The sequence below is a fragment of the Anabrus simplex genome, chromosome 3 (genome assembly GCF_040414725.1).
Source record: "Anabrus simplex isolate iqAnaSimp1 chromosome 3, ASM4041472v1, whole genome shotgun sequence".
NCBI classification, from domain to species: Eukaryota; Metazoa; Arthropoda; class Insecta; order Orthoptera; family Tettigoniidae; genus Anabrus; species Anabrus simplex.
The window spans coordinates 297,360,136-297,382,252 of NC_090267.1; the positions used below are offsets into that span (position 1 = coordinate 297,360,136).

Sequence of the window (22,117 nt, forward strand, 5' to 3'; positions counted from 1 at the left end):
AGAAACAGACATTCAACTCCAAGCACCACTCAAACACAAACTTCGACAGGTTCACCAAGAAGAAGTCCCAACTCGACTGAAGCATGTCCATTCTGATGCATGGAAAGGATGAAAACCTGGTGGGCCCGAAAGAAGGCAAACAGTTCAGATCTCGCGGTCTTCAGTGGCCCTAACGATAAATAATAATAATAATAATAATAATAATAATAATAATAATAATAATAATAATAATAATAATAATAATAATAATAATAATAATAATCATAATAATAAAATGCTGGCCTCAGTGGAGCAGTCGGTTACTCATTGTCCTTCCATTTCCAAGATGGCGTGTGGTCTGTGGAATTTGTGGGCCTTTAAATTAGATACCGAGCGAGTTGGTTACTCTGCTCACTTATCTGTGAGCTTGCATTCGCGAGATAGTGAAATCGAACGCCACACTCGGCAGCTCTGATGATGATTTTCTGTGGTTTCCCATTTTAACACCAGACAAATTCACATTACAGGCTGTTCCTTAATGAAGGCCTCAGTCTATTCCTTTCTAATCGTCCTGTTCCATCGTCACCGAAAGACCTGTCTGTGTCAATGCGACGTAAAACACATTGCAAAACATAAAAAAAACCAATTCCGTATTGTGTTCGCTTCTGGCAACCCGAAGAAATTTTACATGGATGGATGGATGGATGGATGGATGGATGGATGGCTGGCTGGATGGATGGATGGATGGATGGATGGACGGATGGATGGATGGATGGATGGACGGATGGAGGGACGGACGGACGGACGGACGGACGGACGGACGGCACATATCACTTAGTTGAGCAGCTCGTCTCCTTTCCCCAAGTCTTCCCAGCCCAAACTTTGCAACATTTTTTAACGCTACTCTTTTGTTGGAAATCACCCAGAACAAATCGAGCTGCTTTTCTTTGGATTTTTTTCCAGTTCTTGAATCAAGTAATCCTCGTGAGGGTCCCATACATTGGAACCATACGCTAGTTGGGGTCTTACCAGAGACTTATACGCCCTCTCCTTTACATCCTTACTACAACACCTAAATACCCTCATGATCATGTGCAGAGATCTGTACCCTTTATTTAAAATCATATTTATGTGATTACCCCAATGAAGATATTTCCACCGTGCTCGATAGCTGAAGTCGCTTAAGTGCGGCCGGTATCCAGTAGGTTTACCATTTTCACACCAGGCAAATGCTGGGGCTGTACTTTAATTAAGTCCACGGCCGCTTCCTTCCCATTCCTGGGCCTTTCCTATCCCATCGTCGCCGTGAGACCATTCTAGGTCGGTGCAACGTAAAGCAAATGGCAAAAAAAAAAAGAGAAGAAGTTATTTCCTTATATTAAGACCTAGGTACTTACAATGATCCCCAAAGGGAACTTTCACCCTACCAACACAGTAATTAAAAGTGTGAGGACTTTTCCTACTTGTGAAACTCACAACCTGACTTTTAAACCCCGTTTATCATCATACCATTGCCTACTGTCCATTTCACAACATAATGGAGTCATTTTGCAGTTGCTCACAATCTTGTAACTTATTTATTACTCTGTACAGAATAACATCATCTGCAAAAAGCCTTATAACTGATTCCACTTCTTTCCACATGTCATTGATATATATAAGAAATCATAAAGGTCCAATAATACTGCCTTAAGGAATACCCCTCTTAATTATTACAGGGACAGATAAAGCTTCGCCTACTCTACTTCTCTGAGTTTTATTTTCTATAAACTTAGCCACCCATTCAGTTACTCTTTTCTCAAGTCCAGTTGCACTCATTTTTGCCAGTAGTCTCCCATGATCTACCCTATCAAATGCCTTAGATAGGTCAATCGCGATACAGTCCATTTGACCTCCTGAATTCAGGATATCTGCGATACCTTGCTGGAATCATACAAGTTGAGCTTCAGTGGAGTAACCTTTCCTAAACCCAAACTGCCTTCTGCCTGTTGACGCGATCTTTTTGTATTTTTCCACATGTCTTAATACAGACTTTATTTTGATCTCCGCAGTCACCTCTTCATTCATTTTATAGTCTTAGATTGTGCACCCTCCTGTAGACTATATCTCAAACTCCAATTTCTGCAGCAGTCATCGTAGCTTCATGCCGCTTCCGTTGGTCCCTTCTTCAGTTCCACTTGAAAGAGCTAATCAACTTAATGTTTTGTTAATGTGAAGTCTTATGGCATTTTGTACTAAAAGTATTACTTTACTGTATACCCCATGGTCCTGATAAACTTTGCATCTTGTTAGAGATCTCTCATTACCAAATGAGAGAAAACTGTCAATTTGGATGAAGTACATTTAACTGTTTTAAGTAACTTGTTAAGTTATTTAGCTTTGACATGCTGTAGAACACGTTTTTACTTTTGGAAGAGTATAGGGGCAGGCGAATGTTGCAAACATACGGAAGTTTTGAAACAATTAATTTATGCGCAACACGCGCGAAGACAGTGTTCAGTATCTCATTTTAAAGGGGAAGACCAATGTATCCAGGTAGGATGTCACCGGGCGATGAAATAGTGCTCCCATATTCAGGTAAAATATCGCCGTACCGTGCAGCTAACAGTTAGTGTAGTTCTAGACTTCGGCGTGGTAGTTCGTCGTGTGAACTGTCGGTTGATTCATCGCAGTGGGTTTTACACATATACGACAAAAATATGAAATAGTGAATTTTTTAGAAGACTGGGGTAATAAGGAAATGCACTTTTTAAAGTTCTATCATCTTTGTCTGTCTGTCTATCTGTCCGTCTGTATGTATGTACGCGCATCACGAAAGAATGGATGAAGAGAATTTAATGAAGATCGGTATGTTAAGTCGGGGAATGAGCCACTACAATCTAGGCTATAAATAATTTTATTCACGCTGAGTGAAATGCTAGTTTAGGGGAAGGCCAAAAATTTAATTCTCAAATATGCATGTTATTAGTGATACTATCGATATGTAGTACGTAACTGAATTTAAGCCTAAATAGAATTAAATTTCTGATCATTTTACCGTATCGGCTATGATAACAGAGATATTCATGAATTTGGATTGTCGCGAAGTCCATATCAGCGCCGAGCCACGAGAAAATGGGTGATCATAATTGGATGAAAATCGGCATGTACTGCAAAGTCGGGGAATAAGGAACTACAGTCTAGGCTATAAACAATTTTATTCTGGAATGGTTGCTGAAGGGATGGCACCTAAAATTTAATTTTTAACTACCTATGTTATTTATCCTATCGAAAAGTACTACATAACAAAAGTTATAGAGACTACAATTTCCGATCAATTTATATCTTAGTTTTATCGTGGTGGTGGTGGTATTGGTGGTGGTGGTGGTGGTGATAGTGGTTTTGGTAACTATTGTTTTAATAGGAAGTATAACTACGCAACCCATCCTCTATACAATACAAATCAGAGAGAAAAAAATGGAAGGGGTCTGACACTTTGAAAAAATTAAGGTCTCGGCCCAAGAATGACAAGGCCATGAAGGGCGTGAGAATGAAAGACTCTCTAGGCCTCCATATGTAATATTATTTGGGTCAGAAGAGAACAAGAGTTGTCTAAGGGGGGTCGTATAGGATCGATGAGAGTGAGGGACCTGGCACAAGTAAGTGTAATCAATGCTTTTAATCGTGACATTCCTATTGACGGCATTGTAGTGACCTATGTTGATTTCAGTTGGGAATATCACGAAGACAGTCTTTATGAGGTTATAAAAAGACAGTGAGTGTCTGCCATTATAAAGAAAACGGCCCAACTCGATTGTGACTGATAATAGACAAGAAGGCCTGCCATTGCAATGAAAATTCCCTAACCCAGCCTTCACATGAGAAAAGACGTATGGTGAATTCTCTGTCGCGTTTCTGGTATAACGTTAAGAGCTATGGATTTCAACAAATTTTACTCACAACGTGTCCACTACATAACCTAGAATTAAGTACACAATGTAAAATTCCGCAGCGGAGCACGGGTACATCAGCTAGTGAACAATAAATGGCTTCAAAATTATAGAAAACGCATTCGAATTGATAGAGCAGCTTGTCAAAATTTTTAAAAAATCGCAATGTGAAGCGTCAAAAGGCTTATCGGAAGTATCTGAAAATTTAAAGCAGCCGAGCCTCTTGTGGCGAGTTCAGTGCTGCTGGTGCCCCAGCGGAACACACTGGTAAGGTTGAATGAATTGAAACGCGTGGTCTTGAAGATGTGCACATATGTTTATAATTAAGAAATAATATGTCAAAACATGTCGAGTGACCCCGTCACAGCCCCGTTCGAATTTTCTTTTACTGGCGGCTTAAAGTCGCACTATGCATGTTCTAGTCGGTGAAGGTGGGTTGATAAAGGGACTAAGAGTGAGAAGGAAGCGGTCGAGGCCAGTACCAAGGTACACTCCCAGCATATGCCCTGTGAGAATACGGGTAACCACCACAAATCATCAAGGCTGCCGATGTATAGTTCGAACCCAGCATCTCCAGAATGCAAGAATGACCCGTACAGAAAATCCAATTCGCTCGTTACTTGTTATCTACGCGACATTTTCTGTAGATTAGCTCGTCCCTTTTTGTTCCCCTTTCGCTCGAGATTTTCGTCTCATTTTCTGTACCTATTTTGCCTGTTTGCCTTTGGTAGAATAAGCGAAACGGGCTTCAGTTAAGAGGGGTCCAGCATTCTATTCTCAACCGGGTCTGGTTAATTCCTCTACCTCGTTGATTGTGTACTTTTCTTCGTCTTAATACAGACAGCTTCATTACCACAGAGCACACCACATTATCAACCTCCACAGAATAACGTAACAGTAAATAGTCCACATCGTTCCACATCAGGTTGTCGTCAGCAAGGACATTACACCGTAAAACTCGACAAGTCCTCAAGTGCGCCACTACTGTATATACCGGTACAGGGTTATTCATCTAAAGCGCTACCGGTACACTGAAATAAAATCTAATCCATTGATTATATTGATATTTTGCTTTCACCCCCTTAAATGGTGTTACGGGTCTCGTGAATTATTGTGCTCTGTTTTTCCGTGGGATAATTAATACAGATGAGATCGATATAATCTTAGTGTTTTAATGCAAATATGATAATTTCTGACGCCAGAAGGCAAGTTCGTACTACACTCATATGAAAGAAAAAGAAAAGAAGAAGGAAAGAATGTACCTTGAAACACCTATCGTAGGGGCATGTAAGTGTGTACGACATTTTCAAATATATCCCAAATTTCTGCCTGTCTGTCCATAGCCCGCTGCGATGTCCTTTAAACCTCGGCAGTTCGCCAGATCTTACGAGAGCTAGCGAATGAGAATTGTTCTGTTCCTGGTCGCTAGGAGCTCTGATAGCCGTACCCTCCTGGAAGCGCGCGCCTAGGGATGGATCCATTAGTTAGTTCATTTGCTTGAACTAGTTCATTTGATACAGTTCGTTGCCTTGAGCCGTTCAAGTGAACTAGTTAAAATGAACGAGGTCATAGAAACAGCTCTCACGGCACTGCGTTCAAATGAACGAGTTAGTTTAAGAGCACGAACAGAAAACAGCTACCGAATGCCGCTGCCAGTCTAAGCGGAGAAATGGTATCTACGAGAGGCGGAGAGACAGATAAATCTTTCTAATTTTCTATGTGCTGTCATGTGCCTATTAACACGGCACGCCATTGGCCATACGCGAGCGAGCTTATTCACCTCGTTCAAATGAACGAGGTAGTTCATTTGTGTTGCCTTCATGGAAAGAGCTCTTGCGGCACTTCGTTCAAATGAACGAGGTAGTTCATTTGTGCTATCTTCATGGAAACAACTCTCGCGGCACTTCATTCAATGAACGAAGTCGTTCAAATGAACGAGGCAGTTTATTAACAGCTTTTTTTTTTTCTTTAGCAACAAGCACTAGCGGCGGGAGCTAGTACGTATATTTTACAATAGGTGGTGCTTCCTTAGGTCTTCATCCTGCCTTATATGAATGACAAACCATATAGCCTTCGACCGCGCCCTACCTCTTACGTTGTTTAAAGCTTTCTAATTCATCAGCTGTTTAAGAGAGAAGAAGCTATTTAGCGGTTTTATGCACGGGAACACATTTCCCTAAGATAACTGTCCTTTTTACCTGTTAAAGAGCTGGGAAAGACGAACCCTGTGGAAACGTCTTGTTAATAAGAAATGTTCCTGAATAGCTAACTAATATTACAATGTTAGATGTAATTCTTTAAAGGTGTTCATAAAACCAGCGTTTTTCCTTAGGCCTGACACTACATTCATAAGAGTGGGATGTGTCAGGCCCTACCCACAATAGGGGGTGTATGCAGGTGAATTTATCAGAAGTCCGTTAACTTTTGATATGCTCTATCGGTGTGTAAAATCTAATTATCTTAATATTTCCATTAATATTACAATATATAAAGGGGTGTCATGACTGAAATTATAAACTTCTATATATTTTTTTGTCCATCTCCACCTAATTTTAACCACTACTACATACATCTCATTAGAGACCATTTACATATGGGACAGGACAGATAGTGACCGAAAATAGGAATCATTTCACAGGGAAAAGGGTTGAGCATCTATTATTTCCGAACAGTAATATCTGAACTGTTTAACGAACCCCCATTTACTGTTACGGTTTCCATGGACGTCGAGGTGCCGAAATTCTATCCCGCAGGATTTCTTTTACCTGCCAGTAAATCTTCTGATAAGAGGCTGTCGTATTTGGTCGTCTTGAAATTTAAGAGCGTTTTCTATGTGGTATGAATAATTTAACATATTTTGTTATTTTAGTTGTTTATTCTTCTACGCCGATACATTCATCTTAAGATAACCTATGCGTACGCTACTGAATATAATTCTGTAGTCTTATGTCTGTTACCATGTGATAACCCTTTATTTTCTTCGTAATGGAAATCCAAGTAATGGTATTGTTCCTTAATATGATATGGGATATTGTTTTAAGAGGTAAACCAGCGACATTATCACCCCATCGCGTGTATCGTGAACCGTATCTTGCATAGGACCGGAACCGAACCAACACGAGCTCAGTAACATAGCTAGCAGGCAAGTACGACATTCTGTGACCTTGAAATTTGATTATCGTCTTTCGGAGCGCCTAGCATGAACAGAAAACAGCTCCCCAATGCAGAGCGTCACCGTCACTCTAAGTGGATAAAATAATGGTATCTATGAGAGACGGAGAGACAGATAAGTTTTCTAATTTTCTATAACTCCTCCTCCCAAGTTGAGAAGTGTGAGGGGAGATGTGCTGCCATATGACCTTTAACAGGGCACGCCATTGGCCATTCGCGTGCGAGCTTATTTTGTCGTCCAAATGAACGAGGTAGTTCATTTGTGCTGCCTTCTTGGATACAGCTCTGGCGGCACTTCGTTCAATGAGCGAAGTCGTTCAAATGAACGAGGTAGTTCATTTGTGTTGTCTTCAAGGAAACAGCTCTTGCGGCCAACGAACTAGAAAAACATAGAGAGGCGGAAGCGCTGCCTGCGTGAAGCTAATGGAACGAAGGTCCGCCATGTTTCTTATGGTCAGACAAGCAAGGGGGCATGGCTCTTGAATGACGAAAAGTGTAGAAAATACGCATTTTAGAATCACTGGGGGAGAATGAAAGACCGCTGCGAAAGCTTAAAGCGTTAAAAATCATAGACTGCGAATACCGCCATTTCATTACATTGCGGCACGAGCCCAACATCACGATCAGTTGATGGTTTTTTTTTTTTTTGCTATTGGCTTTACGTCGCACTGACACGGATAGGTCTTATGGCGACGATGGGACAGGAAAGGGTTAGGAGTTGGAAGGAAGCGGCCGTGGCCTTAATTAGGGTACAGCCAACATTTGCCTGGTGTGAAAATGGGAAACAACGGAAAACCATCTTCAGGGCTGCCGACAGTGGGATTCGAACCCACTATCTCCCGGATGCAAGCTCAAGGTTGCGCGCCCCTAACCGCACGGCCAACTCACTCGGTCAGTTGATTGTAGGGTAGTTCGAAATTATCGCACAGTGACATACGAATAGGCCTCGAAATCAGAACAACAGCGTTACACTGCTTGGCAGTTGTGGTTAAGCAAAATTACAATATAAACCGTCCACATAAATATTTAAGACAGAAAGTGTAAAAATTATAGGGACCTACAATAGGTTACATTCTCATTCTGTTCATATTTTTAAAATTATTGCGTCCCCATGAGTACTGTCTTTCTTTCTTAATCTTTTTACCATCCAGAGTTGGTTTTTCCCACGGACTCAGTGAGGGATCCCACCTCTACCACCTCAAATTCAGTGTTCTGGAGTGTGAGACTTTGGGTCGGTGTTACAACTCGGAAGGAGGGCCAGTACCTCGCTCAAGCGTTCGCACCTGCTATGCTGAACAGAGGCCTTGTGAGGGATGGGAAGATTGGAAGGAATAGACAAGGAAGAGGGAAGGAAGCGGCCGTAGCCTTAAGTTAAGTACCATCTCTGCATTTGCCTGGAGGAGAAGTGTTAAACCACGGAAAATCACTTCGAGGATGGATGAGGTGGGGGTCGAACCCACCTCTATTCAGCTGACCTCCAAGACTGAATGGACCCCTTCCAGCCCTCGTACCACTTTTCAAATTTCTTGGCAGAGCCGGGAATCGAACCCGGGCTTCCGGGGGGTGGCAGCTACTCACGCTAACCACTACACGACAAAGGCGGCCCATGACTACTGTGCCGCTATAATTGTTTAATGTAATTATTTATTATAATATTGTATAGGGGGGCATATCATGTTTTTCCCAATACCATATGATACTAGCTGAAAGGTAACCTTGAAAGTTGTCCATTATGAAGTGTAGCCTAGTTTTAAATACCAAGGCAACTGACATCTACTATAAAGGCAGCATACATTTCACAAATAGTAGTAAAATACTGTATTTACCATACTTGGTGTACGTTTGACCGAAGTAGGTGACTTTTCGTGGTTACGTTTCCTTGGTGGTGGGCGCTCAATTTTCTTTGTGTGTAAATGTGAATGAAAATTAAATAGGGTTGGAACGGCATGTGCAAGTAATCGCCGTTGGTCATTTGTTTCATACGTGCACTTACACTTATCTTCGAAATGTACAGAGCATAAGCGACTGTATTGAGTAGGATACCATTTATCTATTTTCGTCCTCACAACGCATCGTTCCGTTAATTCCTTGTTCTTTAAAGGAAATCTGAAACATAATCGGACAAATACTTACCGTGGCTATCCGTACTTTCGCTGTGTAAACAATAAAATGGGTTTAATTAGAAACAGAAATTACAGAAAGGAATCTCTGCTATAATTCAGTAATACTTAAAATACGATATATCCTTGATTGTATTACTCCGATTCGTACAACCATACGCTGAGCTTACGGCTGGCATTCTTGAAAGCGAGAATCTGTCTTTTCACTTCTTAAAACAGGAAATTAAATTGGCATGCACGATCTCCCTGCCACCTCAACATATGCTCTCGCGCCAATTCGCTTTGTTTTGACAACAGTTAACATGGCTGCCCCTTATTACCTTGCTTCCGCAGGGAGCGCTGATCTCAGGCATACAGCCCCTCTATGTTATTCTATAGGTGGGCCGCTACAAGGTTGCACTTGACAGTTATAGTTCATGTTGGCATTACTACAAAAAATAATTGAAGAACGTCACCCGTCAATCAGAACGACCAATCCATTACTTTTTATGTCAGATACAGTTAATCGATTTTATACATATTAGCTCGTATTTAATTCCGTAGAGTGCGTATAACCTTTTATATACCTACAGAAACATGAGCATTAAAAAAAATTGTAATGTTTAAGCGAGCTGCAAAAATAAAGATGAACTATTTTCATTTGGTTGTTGTTGGCAATATGGCTAGTATAGTGGTGCCATCTATAACTACCTTGACTTCCGTATTGAAGTGTTGCCGCTTGTCTGTCGTTGCTAGCACGTGGTCAGGTGTGGTTCGCGCGTTGATGAAAGTGGTGTTTTTTTGTGAGATAACTGTGATTTTTTTTTGTAACTAGTGCAGTGCGATGTCACGGAAACGACAATATGATGAATCACGAAGTGATAATCCTTTGCGCCGAGGAGTGCCCCTTAATAGTCAGGCATGTGAATTAGTGCGGAGAACTCGCGAGTTTTACGAGAGGGAGAGGGAATTCGTACGTTTGCATGGTCGTCCCTCTGTTCCTGCAGATCAAGTCGTGGAACGTACAAGTCAAACATTAGGGCTTTCAAAGCGCACTGTGGTTCAGAAAGGTGTTCTCCTCCAGGAACTGAAGGAAAAATGGACTGGGGAACCTAGCAGTGGCGGAAACAGGGCTGAGAGTGGGGACTTGTTTCTTAGCACGCCAGGAAAGAAACGATTTAAGCCATCTCCTGTTACAGGAATTGATTCTTTCCAGGCTGATGCAATACGTAGACACGTGTACGATTATTACAGCAGGAAGGAATATCCTGTGGTGGCAAAATTAATAGTCTCCCTTAAACAGAAAAATCTTTTCTCCGGGGGTAAAACTTCCTTAAAATCGGTATTGCGAGCCTTAGGTTTCAGATACAAAAAACTGAACGGAAGAAAACTGTTGCTTGAAAAGTCGCACATCGTGATGGCTAGGAGTATTTTTTTAAATAAACTTGTCGGTAAGGATCTCCACGAGGTAATATGGTTGGATGAGACGTGGGTGAATGCTGGGGAGTGCATTGATAAATCTTGGACTGATGACAGTCCTAAAAGCTCCGGTAATCAACCGAATGGGAAGGGCGCCAGATTAATAATAGCGCACGCGGGTTCATCCAGTGGTTTTGTGGAAGGTGGTCTTCTAATGTTCCGATCAAAAAAAACCGGTGATTGTCACGAAGATATGGACCATGTTCGCTTTTTAGATTGGTTTAAGAAGCTCCTGCAACAGCTCAAAGGCCCTTCCGTAATTGTTATGGACAATGCACCTTACCACTCGGTAATAATGGACAAGACCCCTACTTCGAGCGCCCGTAAAGAATTGTTAGTGGAATGGCTGCAGGCAAGAAATATCCCAGCGCATATGGGTATGACTAAATTAGCCTTATATGCACTGGTGAAACAAAACAAACCGGTTTCACCGAGTACGTAGTTGATGAGGTAGCGAAGGAACAAGGACACGAGGTTGTTAGGTTGCCGCCGTACCACTGTCACTTCAACCCTATTGAATTGGTATGGAGTGATGTGAAACGCTACGTTCGCACAAATAACAAATCCTTCACAATTACTGAAGTGGAAAGACTGTTCCGAGAAGGTATTGCTCTAGTGGATGCGGCTTCTTGGAGGAAGAAAGTTAGCCATGTCGCAACATTAATTAACTCGGCGATGGCCATAGATGGCATCATCAGTGACTGTCAGGAGTTGATGATCTGCCTGGACGACGACGACGACGATGATGATGATGATGACGACGACGACAACAACAACAACGAAGGCGACGGTAGTGATGGCAGTGATCTGGAGGGTATAGAACCTCTACCAATGTAAACAAGGTAAGAAGAATAACTTTTCTGAATCTTCGTAAATTTAATAGATTTTACTCGAAATCTTTTGTGTTAGCACCGGTGTATATTATCGTAACATTTATTGGTGTATTTAAAGTGAGTTTCTTGTCTGCCGATTTCTTACGCATTCTCTAACATTGGGATAATAAGAACTTCGTAGTAGATTTATCTCGTATCATTTTGTGTGATATATTTCATTGTAAACTTAATCGGTGTCTTGAAAGTGCGATTGTTGTCGGCCGATTTCATTTGTATCGTGTATCGTCGCGATGGCATTAAAAACATTTCTCTCATGTTTCTAAAATCTTACGTGTCGTGCAATCAGCTGTTGCTATGGCGGCAACATCGCTTCGTGCGCCACTGCAGTGTGACCAACATTTTGCGTAGCTGTCATGTGCAACCTTACGCCGGCCCACCTATAGCCCTTCTAGCTCGTTGCTCGCGGCACGAAGTCGTTCAAATTGCCGAGCTAGTTCATTTGTGCTGTCTTCAAGGAAACAGCTCTCGCGGCACTTTGTTCAAGGAACGAAGTCGTTCAAATGAACGATGTAGTTTAATATGAGCTATCTCAGCAACAAAACTAGCGGCGCGAGCTAGTACGTACATTTTACAATAGATGGTGCTTGCTTCGGTCTTCGTCCTCTGACATGTTGTATCAAGACCAACTACAATTACACCAGACCGTAATCCAGGAAAAACATGGCGGACATCGGTGGGCGATAATGAGAGGTTGAGGGGAAGGTTATACATGTTTATTCCGAGTCACCCAAAGAAAAGTCGAACGTCATGAAATGCAACTCACTAATTCAAAATATAAATAATTAAACACCAAAGGTAGCGTTATCGCGAATTGTAAGTATCAATGTAATTTCAGAGGGGAAAATAACGAAAGGAGAGTATACAAATATTTCTCATATAAAACTCCGGTCAGCAAATAAGATATATACGTAGATGTCCATAAAGAAAATTATTAACCTTACATGAAATATTATGGAACACCACCATTAACCACAGCCCATTATGTAAAATATACAAGCAAATTTCTCCAAGAAAATTTCAACCCTTCAAAATTCACCTGTATTGTTGAGTAGGTGCTAGCGATATTTGTATGATACACTTGACCATCTAAAGAACTCGTCACCTTAAAACTCACCAGAATTGATGGCACAATTGTATTTTATTAAAAAAAGAACATAATCCTCATGTTCACTCACGGTATTTGTTGTTAGGTTTAGTTTACCCACGTTCATTGTAAAACGTTGAAAATTAATTACATCATTCTTGCACCACCGTTTAAGATTAATTTAGTCTCTAAATAATAAATCTTGGTCATGATTTTCCGGATCTTTCCGGGACTGATTTAATTTTCTTTGTAGCAAGGTACGTTGGCTGATAGGGCAAATACTAGGATAGATCATTAGTTTTAACTCCGGAAGTTTGCGTGGCACTCGAATTAGATCACCGCCTTCTATGGGTATATAAAATCTTCCCTAACAATACATTTGATTAACTCTAACTTACACCCAGACACACAGCACATTAAACTATAAACATATTGCATAGGTAACTAAAAATAAAGAAAGTGCTTTCAGAGAAGAACACGAGAATCAACACTAACCTGATCACCACCGATATTGTTGGAATAAATAAGCTCTTTGTGAACAAACAGCTTCTTACGGCACTGAAAGAGGATCTATAACCTTCTTAAGACTATAAACAAATATAATGTACGATTAATAATATTCAAATTTCCGTAAATATTTGGTAACAACACGACTTACACAAATCAAAACAAACGCATGCTAGCACTCCAGCTGCCGCCATTATGGACAGTTTCGGTAGGTCGGTTAAGATCTGAGGTATTGTAGTTGGTCTTGGTTGTATGCTCGTGTGAACGACCCGTTCAAAATATTTTAACCACACACGTTTGAACGAACTCGTACCAGTTCAAATAAACGAGTCGTTCAAATGAACTAGTTAGTTCATGAACGACCCAACTCTACACGCGCCCCATTGCATTACGATGTTTACTGTGGGCTAGGGTCTGTCTGTGTATCTGTCTATTCTCCGGTGGATGGGGGCGGTAGAATTAATCTACGGTATCCCATGTCTGTCGTAAGAAGCGACTAAAAGGAGGACCAGGGGCTCTCAAATTGGGAGCGTAGGTTTGTGACCGCAGTTCCCCTAGCTGAGTGTGGCATTGTGTTACTTGTGTTTTACTTTACGTTAAAACAAGAAACAAAGAAAGCACAATTGAAATGATATACGAGCAGTGTAACGTAATTAAAAGTAATTGCATATGCTACAAGAGAAATCTGGATCATCATACATAAAATGAACAACACTGAAAGTCTTGGAGGAATAAATAAATTATATTGATTCATTCACTGAACATAAACCTACGACAGTTTCGACGGATTATACACAGGCAGCCATGCTGTGACAAGATTAATTCATGGAAGGCAAAGATAGTGTGAAATTCTATGCGTATAATATTGCTTGCTGACATTTTGAAAATAAAAATAATAATGTTGACATCTGACTTTTTTGAGAAGTGTGCTTACTGAAGTTCAATGATTTTAATACAAAGGTTGCAAACGGACTTTGTCATAATTGTGCCAAATTTCGTGAGCGGGAAATTCACTTTCAATAATTAAATTTTAGTAGGTTCTCACGTCTAGGCAATATTAAGTTTCAAAAACCAATCTTGGCGCATCTGTTAGGACGATGACAGTGGGGACGTGAACAATTCTTCTCCGTTCATTTTTAATAATAATAATAATAATAATAATAATAATAATATCACCATATGCAAATAAAGATCGTCTCCAAAATATTTTATTACATATAGTGAAGTTTTCTAGAACAAAAAATATATCTGAAGCAAAACATTCATGGTTATAATTTTAATACTTTACATGATACTTTCTGTAAAGTTCATGAACGAGCTTTGTACATACTCGGATGGTTTGGAGAAGTACTTTTTATAATGACATTGGTTTTGAGAAATACACTCGATAAGAACTGTGGACAGATTTGTGAAGAAACAGTAAGGCACGTGAATATTTCCCTCTGTGAAATTCAGTGAATTTTTGTACATAATTGAAGATCTAAGGCGTGTGGCTTCCAGTGAGTTCACAATGAATTACTAAGGTGATTTGCAATGAAGAAACCAGGCCGTGGTCACATTATATTGGCTACGTTATGGGTAAACAGTGAGAAATGTACCAACATCATGGAAAACATCAGCACATATATGAAGTGAGACAATGCAAGCCATTAAAGAACTATTCCCTTCACGAAGAGATCCTAAACGGGCTATCTTGTGACAAGGAATCTATAGAAATTATCTAACAAAGCTGCCTGTTAAAACCAAACGCACGATTTTGTGCAGTAATTAATTTCCAATGATATATTTTGTATTTTACTCTGCTTTTTTATATGGCATAACAGTATACGTTTTCATATAGCATTTTCATATATAAAAATGTAACATACAATCATTATCACCGGTTGGGATAATTCTTTAGTTATGGATAATAATTAAAATGCAAACGCTATAATGCAGATCGTGGACGCAATAATAATTAGGCAATAACAATTCTAATTAATGTTCTTTAATTTGTATTCAAATAGTATAACATTTGGAAGTTGGTAATGTCGCATTTTTTACATAATTATTGCCAGACTGGGATATTGCATATTTAATATAGTTTGTTAAGTTTCCACATTTATGAACTTAGTAGTGGTGCCATCAACATTCTAACTAAGAAATTAGGTATAATACTTCCCTACTTCACAATAACTGTCGTGATTTGTGATCGTGATGGGAGAGCGAGGTTAATGAAACACACCTTTACGTGGCAATACCTCTCTTTTACTAACGGAGACAATATATATAAAAAATGAACACAAACAATATTCTTCGTTCACGGAGTCAAAGAAGAGATGTTAGGCAAGATCCCCATCATCCTCCCCACCCTGATCAATCTCCAGAGGGATGACCAGTTGAATCGGTCGGCTAATTCTGGATCCACCTGGCTGACGCAGGATGACTGTTCTTACTCGTCCGTCTCTTCCTCGGAGAAAATCCTCGATGAGAGCTCTTTTCCACATCAACCTGGGCAGCACGTCGCCTTGTAACAAAACAATATCTCCTACTCGTAGTTTAGAATGTCCAGTGCGAGTATACTTAACCTCGTGGTAGTTTCACAGTTGGAGGAGGCACTCCTTCTTCCACCGCCGCCAGAGCTCATCCGTGAATTTCATCATCATACGGAACTCCTTATTTAGACCTTTCCTTGTTTCTGGCTCTGGACCTGTTGGAAGAATGGTAGTCTTTTCTCCATTGAGGTAATGGGATGGTCTTAAGGCTCCGCAGTCGTCTCCGTCACGTACGATGGGGCGTGAGTTTAGGGTGGATTCGATGTTCACTAAGACTGTATTTAAACCCTCTTCATGTACTCGTGCGCGGCCTAGCACCTTTCTGAGGCAACGTTTGGTGGAACCTATCATCCGTTCCCACCATCCTCCCCACCAAGCCACCCGTGGTGTTATGAATTTCCAGGTGACAGCGTGATGGGCAAAGTAATGATGTATCTTGGGATCTTCAATTGTAGTGAGGAGCTCCATTAGTTCTCTGTTAGCCACTTGGAAAGTTTGTGCGTTATCTGAGTACACGGTGTGTAACCCACGGTGACCCACAAACCGTTGAAGAGCCATCAGTAATCTATCAGTCGACATATATGTTGCTAGTTCCAGATGTACAGCGCGCGTAGTAGCGCAAGTGAATAAGACGATATACGATTTCTTGACCTGGTGGCAGACATTGATGTACAGGGGGCCGGCAAAGTCGATTCCTGTAACTGAGAAAGGTCGTACAGGTCGGATGTGATCCAGAGGTAAGGGAGCTTCTACTTCCTGAAGTGGAACGTTGTGAGCTATTTTGCACGGAAGACATGTATGAATGACCCTTTTGATTGTCTGCCGAGCTCGCAGAATCCAGAATTCACTGCGAAGTTCTGCTAGAGTGATACGAACTCCTAGATGGTGAAGTCTTACGTGCGTCTGCATAATCAAGAGTTGTGTGAAACGATGACGTCAGTCTAGGAGTACGGGGTGTTTTTCTGTCATAGTCAAGTCGGCAAATTGCAGTCTTCCCCCAAGTCAAATAAGATCATTCTTTAAAAAGGGATGGTAGCATGCTATCGGAGATGATGAGAGAAGGGGAACATTTCTCCGAAGCGCTGTCAATTCGCTGGTGAAGCATTCTTTTTGGACCTTTCGAATCCAGTAGTTTCGAGCAACTTCCAGTTCCGCAGCTGTCAAAGCGTAGGATTTTCTTTTCTTCTTCTTCGCTGCATCTATAAAGCGAAAGACTCAAGCCATGACGTGAAGTACTTTCCAGTAGGAACTGAACCGTTCAACGTTCACAAGTGGTTCTCTCATTGTTATCGCTAGAACTTATGGGGGTGATTTCCTTTCTTCTGGTAGTGTCATGTCGGAGTCACTGATGTCATGAAGCCAAGAAGATCGTTCCTTAATCAGCCAACCTGGTCCATTCCATCAGCTATCAAGTGAGAGAAAATAATCGGCTTGAACTCCTCGGGTGAGATGGTCCGCTGGGTTCTGGATTTCCGGACAGTGTCTCCATTGACTCGGCGTAGTGTAGCGTAATATTTCAGTCATCCTATTACACACAAACGTCTTCCATTTGTTGGGATGATTTCTTACCCAACCAAGTGTCACTGTTGAGTCACTCCATAAGACAGCTTTGGTGACGTCGAATTCAGTCGCCTTACAGAAATAGTTCAGAAGGCGTGAACCAATTAATGCGGCGAGTAGTTACAATCTAGGAAGTGTGATTTTCTTCACAGGAGCAACCCTAGTCTTGCTGCAGGCTAATCGTATCAGGCATGAGTTATCAGTCGTAGTTCGCACATAGAGTACAGCTCCGTAGGCCCTTTCGGACGCGTCGCAAAACACGTGAATTGCGGAGTGATTTAGTCTTCTGGATATGCCAATCCACCTCGGTACATGCAACGCTGATAAAACGGGCAGTTTTTCCGTCCAGGACTGCCATCATTGCGCGAGATCTGATGGTAATATTTCTTCCCAGTCGATTCCTCTATGCCAAATGTCTTGAAAGAGAATTTTAGCGATGATGGAGACTGGAGTGAACAAAACAAGAGGATCGTAAAGTTTTGATATCGCACGAAGAACGTTTCGCTTAGTTCCAGGTTTTTATAATAGGATCTCATTGATATCAGACTGATCATGAAAAATATAGTCGTCCATGGAATTCCAGGCCACTCCTAAAACACTCGTCTCTGACTTATAATCCTGGCCTTCACCTTTCCATATATCTCGAAGATCTACAGAGCTTGTGGCCCATTTTGAGAGAGGAAGCTTGATGCGCTTCAGTGAAGCAGTGAGTTCGTAGTAAAGCGTAATGACCTCGTTATCTTCTTCTTCACTAGCTTTAAAGTCATCCATAAAGGTATACTTCTCTATTACGGTGGATGCCTTCGGATATCTGTCTGATTTCAGTGCTGCTACCTCTAGTAGATTGGCTGACAATAAGAACGGGCTACTAGTCAGTCCAAAGGGAAGACGTGCAAACCGATATGTAATGATGTCGTCCTTCGGCACATAGTCCCCTTCGTTATTCAGTTCCACCCGGTACCAAAGAAATCTAGTCAAATTTCTGTTATCGTCGTGAAGATTCAATTGTAGGAATGCCTGGCATCCGTCGCAAACGATTGTTTTAGCATGCGAACGAAAACGCAGCAAAGTGGCAAGTATCTCAGATTGCAGGTTTGGTCCCATTTCCAAGGCATCATTGAGGGATGGATAACCTTTTTCATCTGAGGAAGCGTCAATAACGATTCTAAATTTAGTGCTACCTTTCTTTTCTTTCTTAACCGCGTGATGGGGTAAATAATATATCTCTTTGCTTGTGTCGTCGGCAGGAACAATTTCTACTTGTGCTTTCGAAATGTAATTAAGCATCAATTGGTGATAAATAATCTTAAATTCTTCATTTGCCTGCATCTTCTTCTCCAGACTATAGAAGCGTCTCTCTGCGATGGATAGATTGTTAGAGAGTAGGACGTCTTTCTTTCTGGGAAGTTTTACAACTATTCTGCCATCTTCAGTCCTATAAGATTCATGAAATTCTTGAAGAATGGTATTGTCTTTAGTTGTCAATACACGTTCTTGATTTTCTGTGATACCAATGGCTTCCAGTTCTCAGAATGTTCGTAGGGTATCATCTGATACATGAGAAATCCTATTGGTTGTTATTTTGTTGGAGAGAGAGAGATGTGCTGGACTGTAATTTGATTGACTGTAGTGTCTGATCTATTCCCACTAAGGACCCATCCAAATATCGTTGGGGGGAGGACTAAAGATGACGTTACCGAATTGGTTGGTCTATCTTCACGACCTTCCAATAATGGTCTGCGCCGATGAGAATTTCGATGGGAAGCTCACATGAATCATCCTTCGGGTCGGCTAGTCTCAATTTACCTACTGATGCCAGTGCATTCATGTCGTGTGGTACTGTTGGATGACGTGAATACGTATTATTGCTCTCAAAGGCCGAGAGTTTGAGGCTGGCGTTAGTAGAAAATCCCATAACATCTGTTTTATCTGTCGTCTGGAACTTGTGATGCAAGATGATGTCTCGAATGAAGTCACTACAAGATTTCTTTTGTCAGTAACCTCAAGCTGTAGTAAATCAACCAAGGATGTGTCGATGAAACTCGACTGGCTTCAGGCGTCTAGAATGCATCGAGTAAGTTTACTTTTCCCAGTTGGTCCCGTTATCCATACTCTCGCAGTCTGAAGAAATGTGAAGTTTGGAGTGTACGTCAACTTTACCCACGGAAGTAGACAGAGTTTCTCTGTCGTCATAGATGGAAACATGGTGTTATTTCTTGCATTTGGTGCACTTTCCCTTGTCTCGTTTAACACAATGTCGTGCATTATGTCCTCGATTTAGGCATAGAAAACATCTGTTTTGTAGCCTTCAGTTTCTCAATTCTCTCCTTGAAGTTTGTCATTCTCTTACAGTCTTGTCCCCAGTGGCCGCTATTCTCACAGAACACGCAGTATGAATTTGGTGGTCGTTTGTTGTTAGATTTGGACTTACTTGCTCTGGCGTTAATACTGAAATTGGCTGCTGTTGGTACGCAAACAGTAGTTACAGAAACATCCCCTCGTATCTTTTGAGTGGTTAAGGCACTCTGAACCTCGTCATTAAGAAATTCCATTAGTCCTGAAATGCTGCTCTCTTCGAATTCTGATCTTTTGGCGTGAAGAAGCCAACGTCCGCAAAGATCGTCGGGGAAGGCACGGTGGATTTTCGGAGCTAACATTCTTCCATACGCGTCCACGTTTTCTTCTAGCGAGGCGAGGGCTTGAACTCTTCGGTGACCATCTATAAATGTGGAATTGAGAACATCAGGGTTGTCTGAAATTGCGGGCTGGAGGTGTTCGAGATAACCTAAGTGAGACTGAATTATTCTGTTTTTATCTCCGTAACGTAATTGAAGAATTCCTTTAGTTTGTTCATATGTTTCCGCTGTGACGGATATTCCATCAACAAAACGTTTCGGTTCGCCGTCCAAGTATCCCCGTAGAAAGACGTGTTTGTTGATAGTACATACTGTCGGGTTTTTGTCCACGGAAGAGTGGAATTGTTCCCAGAAACGTGGCCATACTTCGATGTCCTCCGTAAACGGTTCTAACCTGATAGTCGGCAATTTAACTTCATCGTGGCTGTCAATGAAGCTGACTGTGGACCTAAATCCCGTGCATCAGTGTTGCTAAGAATTTATTAGCTTTGCGGATTGCACGCTTGGCACTTTCTATATATACTCTTCGCATACTTGAACGTCGTTTTCGTACTCGGCGTCGGCTATGAGATCATGAATGGCATCGTCCAGAAGCGTTCAATTCCTAAAATTTTCCTGCAGTCTATCCAAATTGTGTTCTACTTCGTCAATTGGTGAGGAATCGTTAAATTTACTTATCTCCCTAGAAAAGCGAGAGACGTTTGAACGTTGAGTAGAGCGCTTTCGTTTCAGTTTGTCCAGCTGCGTAGGTTGAGCCATAATAACGTGTGATAGATAGATAGAATAATATGTTTGGAAATTAGATTAGAAGTTAACAGCTGATTGATATCTGACAAGACGACCGATGTACAAGTAGTCCCTCGATTGTCCGCTAGATAGCGCGACGTGTCAATTCAACCAAGACCGACTACAATATATCAGACACCGAGCTCGATAGCTGCAGTCGCTTAAGTGCGGTCAGTATCCAGTAATCGGGAGATCGTGGGTTCGAGCCCCACTGTCGGCAGCCCTGAAGATGGTTTTCCGTGGTTTCCCATTTTCACACCAGGCAAATGCCGGGGCTGTACCTTAATTAAGGCCACGGCCGCATCCTTCCACTTCCTAGGCATTTCCCATCCCGTCGTCGCCATAAGACCTATCTGTGTCGGTGCGACGTAAAGCAAATAGCAAAAAAAAAAAAAATATATATATATATATCAGACCGTAATATCAAAACCAAGATGGTGGACGTCGTGGGCGGAGTAGCTGCCGACTGATGAAGGTTAGGGTAGCACGCAATAACTTTATTTCGACGATAAACCAACTAACGGTTTTCGGAGATGCCGGAATTTAGTCCCGCAGGAGTTCTTTTACCTGCCAGTAAATCTACCGACACGAGGCTGACGTATTTGAGCACCTTCAAATACTACCGGACCGAGCCGGGATGAAACCCGCCAACTTGGGGTCAGAAGGCCAGAGCTTCAAACGTCTGAGCCACTTAGCCCGGCGTCACATTAAGTTACTTGTGTTGATACCACTGAAAGAGCTACACAATTTCTGGTTCAATCCGCCAGAAATTACGAAAAGATCACGTACATATTTTGCCAACGGTGGTCATTTAACATGATAAATGTAACATTGTAGGGAAAATCACTGTTGCACTTATGAAAACGCTTCGTGAACAAATACTCACCACATATAATAAAGTAGAATCACACATATTCTGCTAGAATAGATTAACAACCCCACAGCAAAAGAGAACAACACGCTGATTACTTAGAAATCTCACTTAGTCAAATAACGTTTTTTCTTAGATTTCACTTCGGTGGATAGATGGAAATACACTATAAAACTGTTACAATGATATTTATAACATCATTTTGAATGTTTAAAAATAATTTAAGGAGCGATGAAAGGGAAGTACAACCGAAATGATTACGCCAGCACAATGAACGGCCCCTGGTGATGTTAAGCCTTCCTTACTGGAAAATCTTAAAACATATTTTGACATATGGTATAGCACAACTTCCAACAATGATGGTATACTTAGTAATGAAACGTTCAGACACTAAAGATATAATAGGATTTTCTCCATTGAAGAACAAACAATGATCAATTTGGTGTAGACTACTTGATAACGGATATCCACAGCATGAATCGGAAGGTATTGGTACAATAAAATCCCTGCGTTACGAACGAAGCTAATCCCTGCAAGTCACTATTTCTTCTGTGTAAGTGTACAGATCGCTCCATCTGTCACATTATAA

The 22,117-nt window shown here is 41.3% G+C and overlaps 1 protein-coding gene and 1 pseudogene across 1 annotated transcript in view; one reads left to right on the forward strand and one right to left on the reverse strand.

Annotated features, from left to right (window-relative positions):
• The window catches only part of LOC136867248 (probable G-protein coupled receptor No18), a 1,741,601-nt gene that overhangs the window by 143,265 nt on the left and 1,576,219 nt on the right, over positions 1-22,117 (reverse strand). The gene's annotated exons all lie outside the window — the stretch shown is intronic.
• LOC137498956 (uncharacterized) lies at positions 10,023-11,494 on the forward strand (annotated as a pseudogene).